Below are 11,368 nucleotides of genomic sequence, written 5' to 3' on the forward strand. Positions count from 1 at the left end.
ACAGAGCATGAGCAGGGGAGGGGCAGAAAGAGAGGGAGACACAGAATCTTAGGCAGGCTCCAGGCTCTGAGCTGTCAGCACAGAGCCCGAGGCAGGGCTTGAACTTACAGAGGAGACTGTGAGATCATGACCTGAGCCAGTCAGATGCTTAAAGGACTGAGCCACCAGGTGCCCCAAGTGAGTGCTTAACTTAAAAAAAAAAACCCACCAAATTGTTTTCCCAAAGTGATTTTCCATTGAACATTCCCACCAACAGTGTCCACTTGCTTCAAATCCTTGCCAACACTTGGTGTGGCCAATCTTTTTAATATTAGCCCTACCGATATGTTGTACTGGAATCTTACTGTGACTTTAATTTGCATTTCCCTAATGACTCAAGTTGGTGAGCTTTTTCATATGCTTATGTGCCATCTGTATATCTTCTTTGCTGAGGTGTCTCTTCCAATCTTTCGCCTATTTTTTAAATGCGTTTTCTCCTTATTGAGTTTTAGGACTTTCTTTGCATCTCCCAAACACAAGTCTTTTTATTGGATATATTTAGTGCAAATCTTTTATTCCCATTTGTGACTTGTCTTTCCATTTCTTAATGGTATATTTTGAATATCAAAATGTAATTTTAAATGTAATGACATTTTTGATATTTTTCTTTAATGACTTGTGGTTTTGTGTCCTATCCAGGAATTCCTACCAACAGCATGTCAATAAACTTTGCTAATTGATTAAGTGAAAAATGAATAGTATCTTGGTACTTTCTGAGCTTAAAATATACTCAAACTCTATGACTTCACAGGGCTATTGTGAGGATTAACTGAGGCCCATGTAGAACAATTAGCCTGGTGACTGGACGCACTACTGTTTAACACATGTTAACTTTTATTAGGGTTATGTTTGTCAGAAACGTATATTTCTTTTTTTGTAAATTCCTTTACACACAAAATTGTAAGTACTGTATAAGCAGGAAACAACCCTTCTTTCCCCATTTTCATTGCTATTTTGTCCTCCAGTAATAGCATTTTGTCTTTCCAATTTTTCTCATTTTATTTTTTCTGTGATTTCCACCTCCCCTGTGGTTTTCAGTTTTGGAAAGTCCTTTCTCATCCAGAATCTGTTCTAGATATAAGAATTTAATATATGATACAACGGGTAGTGCAACATGATGGAAAAACATGGGGCACATAGGTGGCTCAGTTAGTTAAGCATCTGAATTTGTCTCAGGGCATGATCTCACGGTTCCTGGGTTCGAGCCCTGTGTTGGCCTCTGTGCTGACATCTCAGAGCCTGAGGCCTGCTTTGAATTCTGTATCTCCCTCTCTCTCTACCCCTTCCCTGCTCATGCTCTGTCTCTCTCTGTCTCTCAAAAATAAATAAATGTTAAAAAAATTTTTTTAATGATGGAAAAAAGAAATCAATAAGCTGGGGACTACTTACAAGTTATTTTAAAATTTAGAACCTTACTTCACATCACTATTTAAAATACGTTGCAGGTGAATTAAGGATCTCAAGTTAACAGTAGAGTTAACAATCTCAGTTAACAAAAGTAAAATGAACAGGAGTATGGCATCCCACCACCTTTGCCATAGTCTATTGGTCAGAAGCAAGTCTCATGTCCCAGCCAACTTGGAGGAGGAGACTGAAAAGGTCATGGCTCTGAGGAGGTCACATTAGCTTGCATCTGCTACAGCTATTGATGTGTGCTAACACTGATGAATTTCAAATTCATTATCCTGAGTGGAAAAAAAAATAAAAATAGAAAACAAAAGAAAGCACTTACTTTGATTCCATTTACATAAATTATAGAAAATGCAACTAATCTCTACTGATGTGTTCCCCTCCAAGTACAACCTGGAAACTCAAGGGAGTTAATACCTTGTGGGGAGAATCCTTGGCCAGTAGGTGATGGAACCTTGGACAAATGCGTCCTTCACCTTGCATCATTCTCCTCTGCCCTCACTTCTGCCCCCTAGGATGGTGTGGAATTAATACAGGGATTGCACATAGGCTTTCTGCCTGGGGCTCTGCTTCCTGGGGAGCCCAGGCTAAGGCACTACTTCAAAGAAAATGTTTTCCTAGTTATTATGTATTTATTTCCTAGTTATTCTGTATTTCCTAATTATTATCCATAAGAGACATTCTTAAACTGCTCTGTTACCACTTACAGATATTAATGTGCTAGAACATGACATACTCTCCAGTCACCCCTCTCTGGCTGCATGGGGAATGGCAAGAAATCTGTAGCAGGAGTCATGAAGGCAAGTATCTGGTAAAATCTGATGTTGGCATAATCTTTCCTTAGTTGGCGTAACCTTCCAGGTGTGGCTACCACTAGGTGGATATTTTCTTCCTTCCTGTCTTCTTTTTTAATCTCCTTCTCAGAAAGCAAACAAAAAACTGAACTAAAACCAAAATGCTTTCATCAAGTCAGGGTGGGATCCTCCTCCGTGTCTTAGTATGCCACATAACTTCTCATCTTCAGATCACTATATTTGGCCTCTTCTCTTGCTGTTTGCCTAAAGGATGAGGAAAACAAGTATAAGAAATTAGCCCAAACACTAGTCTCCAGGAACAACAAACCTAATGATGTGGTGTCACACCAAGCTGATAGGCAAAGCTCCGTCTTCATCCTCCCTGGAGTCAGCGAGACTAAAACTCTGAGAATACATTGTAATTCAGTACCAACATCCTACTAATGTTGGAAGGTCCCTGTGTGCTGTGACTGGAGTCACACAAATTCTGCCTTTCCTCCAAAAGCTATTTCATTAGCTTGCTAAGTTTCTTGAAATTCTCTGGAGTTTCTTCTTTAGTTTAATAGATATCTGTCAGAGACCTTGTTAAATTGCAATACGTTATCTTGTAGTGCTCAAACCTTAATGCAGGCCCACTTGTTGAGTGTATTAGAATAGATTTGTTTACCAGTTTATGAGAGAACTTTACTTTCAAGAAATAGTACACAGGAAAGAAAAATTTTGCAGGGTGGGGAGGGAAATTTGGTAAAGATTCCAGGAAGGGTCTGGAAAATAGGAGGGCACCGCATAGATTAGAATAAGGTAGGTTCGTATAACAGATAGATCCCCAAAGCTTTGTGGCATTAGAACAAAGGTCATTTCTTGTTTACAGAACAGTCCACGTTGTTCCACATGGTCTTCGAGGGACTAGGGCTGACGGTGGCAATGCCATCTTCAACACAGAACTTAAAAGATCACTCTGAGGGTTGTATCCAAATCAGGCATAAAGGCAAAATAGCATGGGGGAGCACAATTGGGAAGTTTTATGATCCAGGTTTTGAGTTATGCTCCACTGGCCAGAACCTAATCACATGGCCTACCTATCCTCCAGCGAGCCTGGAGGATATAGTCTAGCTGTGTGCACTGGAAGTTGAGGAAAGTAGATTTTAGTGAACAATAACAATCCATGAGAGCACAAGGACTGTATGGATCTTGGCCTTCAAGTTTAGGAATTTTTGAGGCAACTAGAAATCAGATGGGAGATGAAGTTCAACATTAACTATCTACTGCTATGTAACAAATTACTACAAAACTTAATACATTAAAATAACACAATTTGTTTTTTGTTTCTGTGAGTCAGGAGTTCTGGACTCACTCGGCTAGGCAGTTCTGGCACAGAGTATCCCATGAGGTTACTTCAGATAGTGGCTGGGGAGGTATTCAACTGAATGTTGGACAGATCTTGAAGGATCCACTTCCAAGGTGGCTCACGTGGCTGACAAACTGGTACTGGCTGTTGGACCAATTCTTCCTCATATGGATCTTTCCCTAGGGCCTCTTTTGTGCCTTCATGACATAGTTATGGGCTTCTTCCAAAAAACTGAACTAAGAGAACAAGGTAGAATCTTCATTGTCCTTTATGACCTAGCCTAGGAAGTCACCTCTGCCGTAATCTATTGGTCACACAGACCAGCCATGTTTCAGTGTGAGAGGATACTACATACAGGCATGAATACCAAGAAGCAAAGATCAGAGGGGAGCATCTTAGAGGCTGGCAATGTAGGATGTCAAAGATCAACTAGAACTAACCTGCAATCAGCTGTTCTATCCGTTATTTTACTGCTTCATTGATGAACTGAATAAATTAGCTGTACACACTACAGGCAAACTAAGTCAATCTGTTCAAAGCCTATGTATCCACCTTTCTTGGGCATAAATCACTTGACACCTGAAATAAGTCACTCAATAATCTTTGAAGTAAGCATCAGGAAATATCTCCTTACTCTGATTTAAGTTCTTATTCTCCTCCAGTGAGCTCACTCCACCAGCATCCCTGACCAACCTGCCCAAGAAAGCACTTCTCAGATTTTAATCTGAGCACCTCATACTTGTCATTCCCAGCATTCTTCTCCTTGTAATGCCCATATCTCACTAAGGACTTCAAATAGGAAATAAAACAGAAATGAGCTTTCTTCCTGTTTTCTCTCCAGAGTTTTTATTATGAATAGTCTGGAGTTTCTAAGAGGAAAACTGACACTTGAGGAGCCTGGCTATGATCAGGTGCTAGATTTCCTAAGAATGTGGCTGGTGTCGTATGTAGTGTTTGTTACCCTTCTTGCATAGAGAATAGTTAACTAGGAATCAAAAAGATCCAAATCGGCACGATGCCCAGTGGTGATAACTCTGAATCTCACACCATATAGGATATTATATCCAGTCACAGGCAAGCTCCAAAACAGTCTTCCCAAAAAACCAGACCAAACCAAAACAGCTTTATGCATCTAAAAGTACTAATCTGTAGCTGATAATCTGAACTTTCTGAAACGTTGATGCTTTGAAACTCTTTTTTAATCTTGGAATACTTTTATACCTTGACCTACATGTGAAGGTGCTATAAAACTAAGGTTACCTGGATGTTTTAATAAGGCAGGAAATTTTTTTATGCTCTATCCACCAAATGATCCACCTTAGCAAGCTGGTGTCTCCCATAATTCAGTAGGATGAAGCCACAGAAGTATAACTCTCAGACATCAGAAGAGCAGTGCTCAATAAACAGAACATGGACTGTGACAGAAACCACTGTCACACCAAACCTGACAGGTCCAGCTGCCAGGCGGACCACAGACGGCTTCCTGGACTTTTCTGCCTTTTCTGCTCCTTTCTGGATGGGGATGTGGACATGAATGTCTTTGGGTGGCATCTCCTGAGAGTTATTCAGATATCTGGTAGGAGCACATTATTTTCATCGCCATAGTATCAACTTCACAATGGAAAATACTATCGGTGTTATTTGTATTGCTTGGGTAGAAAAAAAGGGAATACTTCAGAAACTTTTCTGAAACTGTGATGGCCACGCAACATGACAGTGATGAATGCACAGTGCAGAAAGAGATGCTTCTCTCAGAGGACTCTGCAGCCTGGGCTTCAGAAATTGGAAGCTGCCTAAAAAGAAACTCAGATTGTCGGTATTTATTTATTTATGTATTTCTTCCGATAAGAAGAAAAATACTCATCAAATGTGGATCAAATTAAAGTTGTTGCTTCTTCAAATAAAACACTGAATAAATATATTTAGGTCTCCCTTCTGAATTTAGGATTATTCGCTGAGAATAATGTCTTCATTGTAGTCTTTCCTCCATGTATAAAAATGCTTCCTGAAGACTACACGTTCTTTTCTTTTGCACTTACCTCTGGCACAATTTACTTTTCTGGCCATTTCTTAATAAACAGTACTCAAATACATATTTGTTCAGAATTTCATAGCATTTTTCATACAAATATATGTAAATTGGATGTATATGCTCTCTAAAATATATTTAGCAGATGGTAAGGAAAACCAAATTTAGAGATATTAGGTTCCTCCTCACATTTAAGATTGAGATTTAGATTCCCCTGACTAACTGGACTATAGCAATGCTTAACTGTTCAGCTGTCACTATTACATAATTCCAGCAACTTCTCTAGAAAAATTTCTTTAGAATTTCTCTGTACATTTGAAAAATGGCAGGGTGGACAACAATAAACGTAGCTTCGATACTCTCCTTGCGAAGTATTTTTTTAACCCCAACATTTAGCGACCAATATCCTGTAAACTGGTTAAAAGAAATGCTGGAATAATTCCACATTCCAGGGTAATTGCAGGATGTTAGATTCCTTCTGGTCCTTAACTATCAGGATCGGAGAATGGGAATAGTCTCCTTGATGTCCTCAGGATAAAGTGCCAAACCAAAAGGCAACAGAATCTGTCAGAAACCATTGGCTCTTTACCCCCGTGGACTAGAAAAGCTGCTGAAAGCAGACTTTACACAGCAAGATTTCCCCTACTTCTCTAAACATGCCACCCCAGTTGGAAACTTTCTAATCTTCTCTTTCGCATGTTCCTTCCCTTGCCTAGACCACAGAGGCCCCTGATAGTTTCCATGGCAAGTCACTGCTCATCCTGGCAAACAAGATTGTATCTCTCCAGAGCAATCTGTGGAAGTCTTACACTTGGCACGTCGCGTACCAAAAGCCTGCTTTATGACCATTGTCCTTTGGGTGTTGTTTGTTTACATGATGGTCTTCCCTACTAGACTGTAAAGTCATTGAGGGCAGGGACTGTCGGCAGTGAACTCTTTCAGTGCCCAAGCTCAACTCAGCACGGCACGTAGCATATACTCAATAACTATTGGATAAAGAAATAAACAGGGGCACCTGGGTGGGTCAGTTGGTTAGGTGGCTGACTCTTGATTTCAGGTCAGATCATAATCTCACAGTTCATAAGTTTGAGCCCCGCCATCAGTCAGCATAGAGCCTGCTTGGGATTCTCTCTCTCCCTCTCTCTACCACTCCACTGCTCGTGCTCTTGCTTGTGCTCTCACTCTCTCCCGCTTTCTCTCTCTCTTTCTCAACATAAGTAAACTTAAACACATTGTTTAAAGAAATAAACAAATTTTATATTCTTCAAGTGTGCTTCATATCCTTTATTAGGTTACCTCTTTTAAGATAAAAGACCTTGTTTTAGAATTTTGTACAAGTTTCTTCATTTCTATGGGAAATTTTGCTCTTGCCAAAGTTGGATGTCTTAATTTCCTTTCTATCAGAATTTCAAATTATGTACTTTTTTTTTCAAGTTCCATACTTTTTAACCTATTATAAAGTGCAGCCACCAGTCTAAAATATTTAGGGATGCACCAGATATTTCATTTCAACCACTTGGCACACAAATACATCATGTAGCCGTAGATAACAATGATACATAGTATTATCTCACTGAAAGGTGGGGTCTATGCCCTTCTCTGTAATCTGAGTGGGCTTGTAACTGCTTCAAAAAAAGAAAAGAAACAAAATGAATCTTAAGTTGAAACATTATACTAGAAGCAAATGTAAGTGCTAACAATAGAACTTCTACAAGAAAACACAGGAGAGGGGAACTAGGGTGGCTCAATTGATGGGACTTCGGCTCAGATCATGATCTCGTGGTTTGTGAGTCCAGGCCCCATATCAGGCCCTCAGCTGTCAGCACGGAGCCTGCTTTCGACACTCTGACCCCCTCTCTCTCTGCCCCCTCCCGCTTGCTGGCACCCTCTCTCTTTCTTTCGCTGTCTTAACAAATAAATAAACTTTAAAAAAATAAAAGAAAACTTATGAGAAAAATATTTAGAATTTGGCAATAAGACATGACGAGCAGGAACTATAAAAGAAAAAATTGGTAAGATGAACTTCATCAGAATTTAAAACCTTTGCTCTTCCAAAGGTAGTTAAGAAAATGAAACATAAGTTACAGACTGGGAGAAAATATTTGCAATATATGTTTGATAAAAGACTTGTATTCAGAATGTATAAGAATCCCGACAACTCAAAAATAAGAAATCAACCAATCTAATTTTGAAAGGAGATGGTGGTGGTGCAAAAGACTTAAATAGATATTATGCAAGAGAAGATACACAAATGGCAGACGAGTACACACGAAGGCGTGTCAGGCAGCAGGAAAATGCAAACGAAAACAACCAAGAGATGCCTCTCGTCACATCTATGACTGTAATGAAAAGGTGTGACAATGCCAAATACGGGCAAAGGGGTGGAGTAACTAGAACTCTCAGACCTTAGATGTGAAAATATAAAACGTTTGGCAATTTCTTAAATATACACCTACCTCATGACCCAGTATTTCTACTGCTAGGTATTTGCCCAAGATAAAGAAACATGTTTGTTCCCCAAAAGACTTGTTTATAGCAGCTTTGTTCATAATAGCCAAATCTGGAAATGGTCTAAATGTTCAACAGGAAAATGGAAAAACCAATGGTAGCATATCAATACAATAGAACAGCACACATTAAAAAGAAATGAACTACTCACACACACCACATGGATGAAATTCAAAAACATTACGTTTAGTGAAAGAGGTCAGGCAAAAAAGAGAACAGATCTTATAATTCCTTACATGCGAAGTTTAGGATTAACCAAAACTAACTCACAGTGATAAATATCTCCACCAGCCATTGCCTCTGGTGGGGCTGAGAACTGACATAAGGGAACTTTCTCAAGATGATGGAATTATTCTTCTGGTAGATATGGAGATATGCTCCCTATTCAAGGCCTCGTTGCCCCAGCAGCTGGGGGTGTTGTCTACGAAGAGCAGTCAGCTGTCAGCCTGTTCTGCACATTCAAATTCCCTATTTTCAGGCCCTGCGTGATCAGACTCTAAACCTCTAAGAGTGAACCTCATGTTGTTCTCCTCTTTGCTTGTTAGAAAATAGCCAGCCTGGCTGGCCTGATGTTTTCAAGTCTGGTTCCTTCCTTCCCTTTTCTGGACACTTCTGGCTTCTTCAGCTCAAATATCATCCTTGTGCGGCCATCTCTGACCACTCTGTATCAGTAACCTCCCTGCACATTCACCATCTCTGCATATGTCTTCCAAGCACTTCTCTTTACAGAATGACTAACTTTATATCTTGTCTGTCTCCGTCACTGCACTGTGAGCTCTAACCAGGGACTAGTTTGCACACAACTCTGTTCCCAGCCTCTGGCGTGATGACTACTGCTTACATGTACTCATTGTATTTGGTCCAATGCGATGTACAGATTGCAAAGCTGTGACCATAACTGTAGCGTCTTTGATATGGCACACGTCCTCATTTTTAAAAATCACATTAAACTCAACCTAAAGCCTGGGTTCTGCATGGATGGTGGGAAAATAATGTTAATTAGCACTGACTCTTGGAGTGAGGAGAGGGTATGCCCACTACTCTTCACCACCCCTGAGTCCTCAGCTGGTGATCTCCCAGCTCACTACTTGTGACCCCACTCCACTCTCATGTGAGGTCTTCCACATCCTTTGGCCCCAGCCAACCCCGAGCCTGAGGCTTGCAGGCACCACATCCCTTCCCTTCCACTCCAGGACTGCTAAGATCATCTCTTCAATGATAAGAAATTTTTGCAAAAGAGCAAAAACATTCACTTCCAATTCTGTTCAGAGGCAAGGGAGGTTACCCTATGGAAGTGGCGATGGAGAAAGAAATGTAGGAGGGCAAAACACAAATCAGTATCTCAATGAAATGGTTTTCCACAGAGAAAGATAAAATGACTAAATGAATGAATAAGGGTCTCCAGGTCACGAAAGCTTATTATTTACTATTATTGCAGCCACTGGTTATCTCAGCCACCATTACATTGGCATAGCCACTTGTGACATGATCTTTCAAAGGCTTACCATTGCTCTTAGTATAAAGACCAAAAGCCTTCAGAAGGCATGCAAGGTTCTAACAGGGTCTAATCCCAGCCTTTTTCTCTGGCCACACTCCCCCTAACTCTAAGGCAGTAGTTCTGAATTTTCACTATGCAGTAGAATCACCTGGGGACCTTAAAACAAACAAAGAAAAAAAGACAAAAACCAAAAAAGAAAGGTCAATCCCATCTCAGAATGATTATAGCCAGATCTCTGTAGATGGGGCTCAGGACCTGATATTTTTAAAGTCCCCCAGTGTGGTCAGGGTTGGGGAACTGTTCCTTCAAAGTTTTTAGCTCCTACGGCCATTTTTACTATTTACTGCAAAGAAGAATGATTCTTCCCAGTTTTTCAAACTAGGTCAACAAACTGGCATTCGGTTCTAGCTTTATCCATTGTGAATGACCAGTAACCTTCATGCCTGAGTCTGGCTATCCTCCTCAGAGAAGTCTTCCCTGAGCCACCGAACAAGATCAGGTCCCCTTTTCATACACCCGATGTACCCAGTGCATCTTCTTTAATTTAATTTCTTTAAAAAAATGTTTATTTGTTTTGCGAGAGAGGGGGAGAGAGAATCCAAAGCAGGCTCCACACTCAGCATGGAGTCTGACATGGGGCTTGATATCACAACTGTGAGATCATGACCTGAGCAGAAATCACAAGTTGGATGCTTAACCAACCGGGCCACCCATGCACCCCAGGACATCTTCTTTAGATCACTTGTCATGGTTTGCAATTATTGTCTGGTGTGACTTTTTAAAAATTATTGATGGGGCGCCTGGGTGGCGCAGTCGGTTAAGCGTCCGACTTCGGCCAGGTCATGATCTCGCGGTCCGTGAGTTCGAGCCCCGCGTCAGGCTCTGGGCTGATGGCTCAGAGCCTGGAGCCTGTTTCCGATTCTGTGTCTCCCTCTCTCTCTGCCCCTGCCCCATTCATGCTCTGTCTCTCTCTGTCCCAAAAATAAATAAACGTTGAAAAAAAAAATTATTGTCTGTCTCTCATATTAGATTGTAAGCCCCACAAGGGCAAGAAGTATTGTGGAATTTGTACATACTTATATCCAGAGTTTAGGGCCTTATAGGGAAACAACAAGAATTTGTAGAATGAGCACTTAAATAAACAAATGAAAGAACGGATGAATGTGGGAACCTATAACATTGTACTTGGAGTATACAAGTATATCAAGTATATAATACATTATGTAGTATATGATAAAGGTAAGAAATAATACTTTTTTTAAATGAAGTTTGAAAGACCTTGAAAACACTTTCATAGATGGTAAGTTAACAAACGTAGTTTTCAAATATTTGTGATTTTAACATTTATACCACATAGCATCCATGAATATTTGATATTTTAATTATTTAAATTTAATTTTCCACCTTGAACAAAGAAAACAGTCTCACAGAAAAAGAAAATCTTGGCTTGTCATTGAATGAAGAAACAAGTAACTTCCAAAGCCTTACAGACTACAATATTTTTATCTAGGCACAGAAGTCATCCCTACAAACACCAAAAACATGTCAAACAAAATTAGAGTATCCTCTCCAGAAATTTTTTAGGAGATAGAAACAGTTTCTGGATTCTATAACACAGTGTTTTGATCATTTCTTTACTCAAAAACAAACTCTCAGTTCAGATGAACTGTGGGTTTTCAGTGAAGTCCTGCTAAATTTAAAGTATTTCTTTGAGAATTTTACAGACTTGTCCAACAAAACTC

General features: G+C 40.0%; 1 long non-coding RNA gene across 1 annotated transcript; it reads right to left on the reverse strand.

Annotated features, from left to right (window-relative positions):
- Positions 1-2,059: 2,059 nt before the first annotated feature.
- Positions 2,060-3,826, reverse strand: LOC122467933. Its single transcript, XR_006293103.1, has 2 exons — positions 3,598-3,826; positions 2,060-2,507 (listed from the first exon to the last, which is right to left on the reverse strand). It is a non-coding gene; the product is annotated as an uncharacterized LOC122467933 (long non-coding RNA).
- Positions 3,827-11,368: the final 7,542 nt, after the last annotated feature.

The sequence above is a fragment of the Prionailurus bengalensis genome, chromosome B3 (genome assembly GCF_016509475.1).
Source record: "Prionailurus bengalensis isolate Pbe53 chromosome B3, Fcat_Pben_1.1_paternal_pri, whole genome shotgun sequence".
NCBI classification, from domain to species: domain Eukaryota; kingdom Metazoa; phylum Chordata; class Mammalia; order Carnivora; family Felidae; genus Prionailurus; species Prionailurus bengalensis.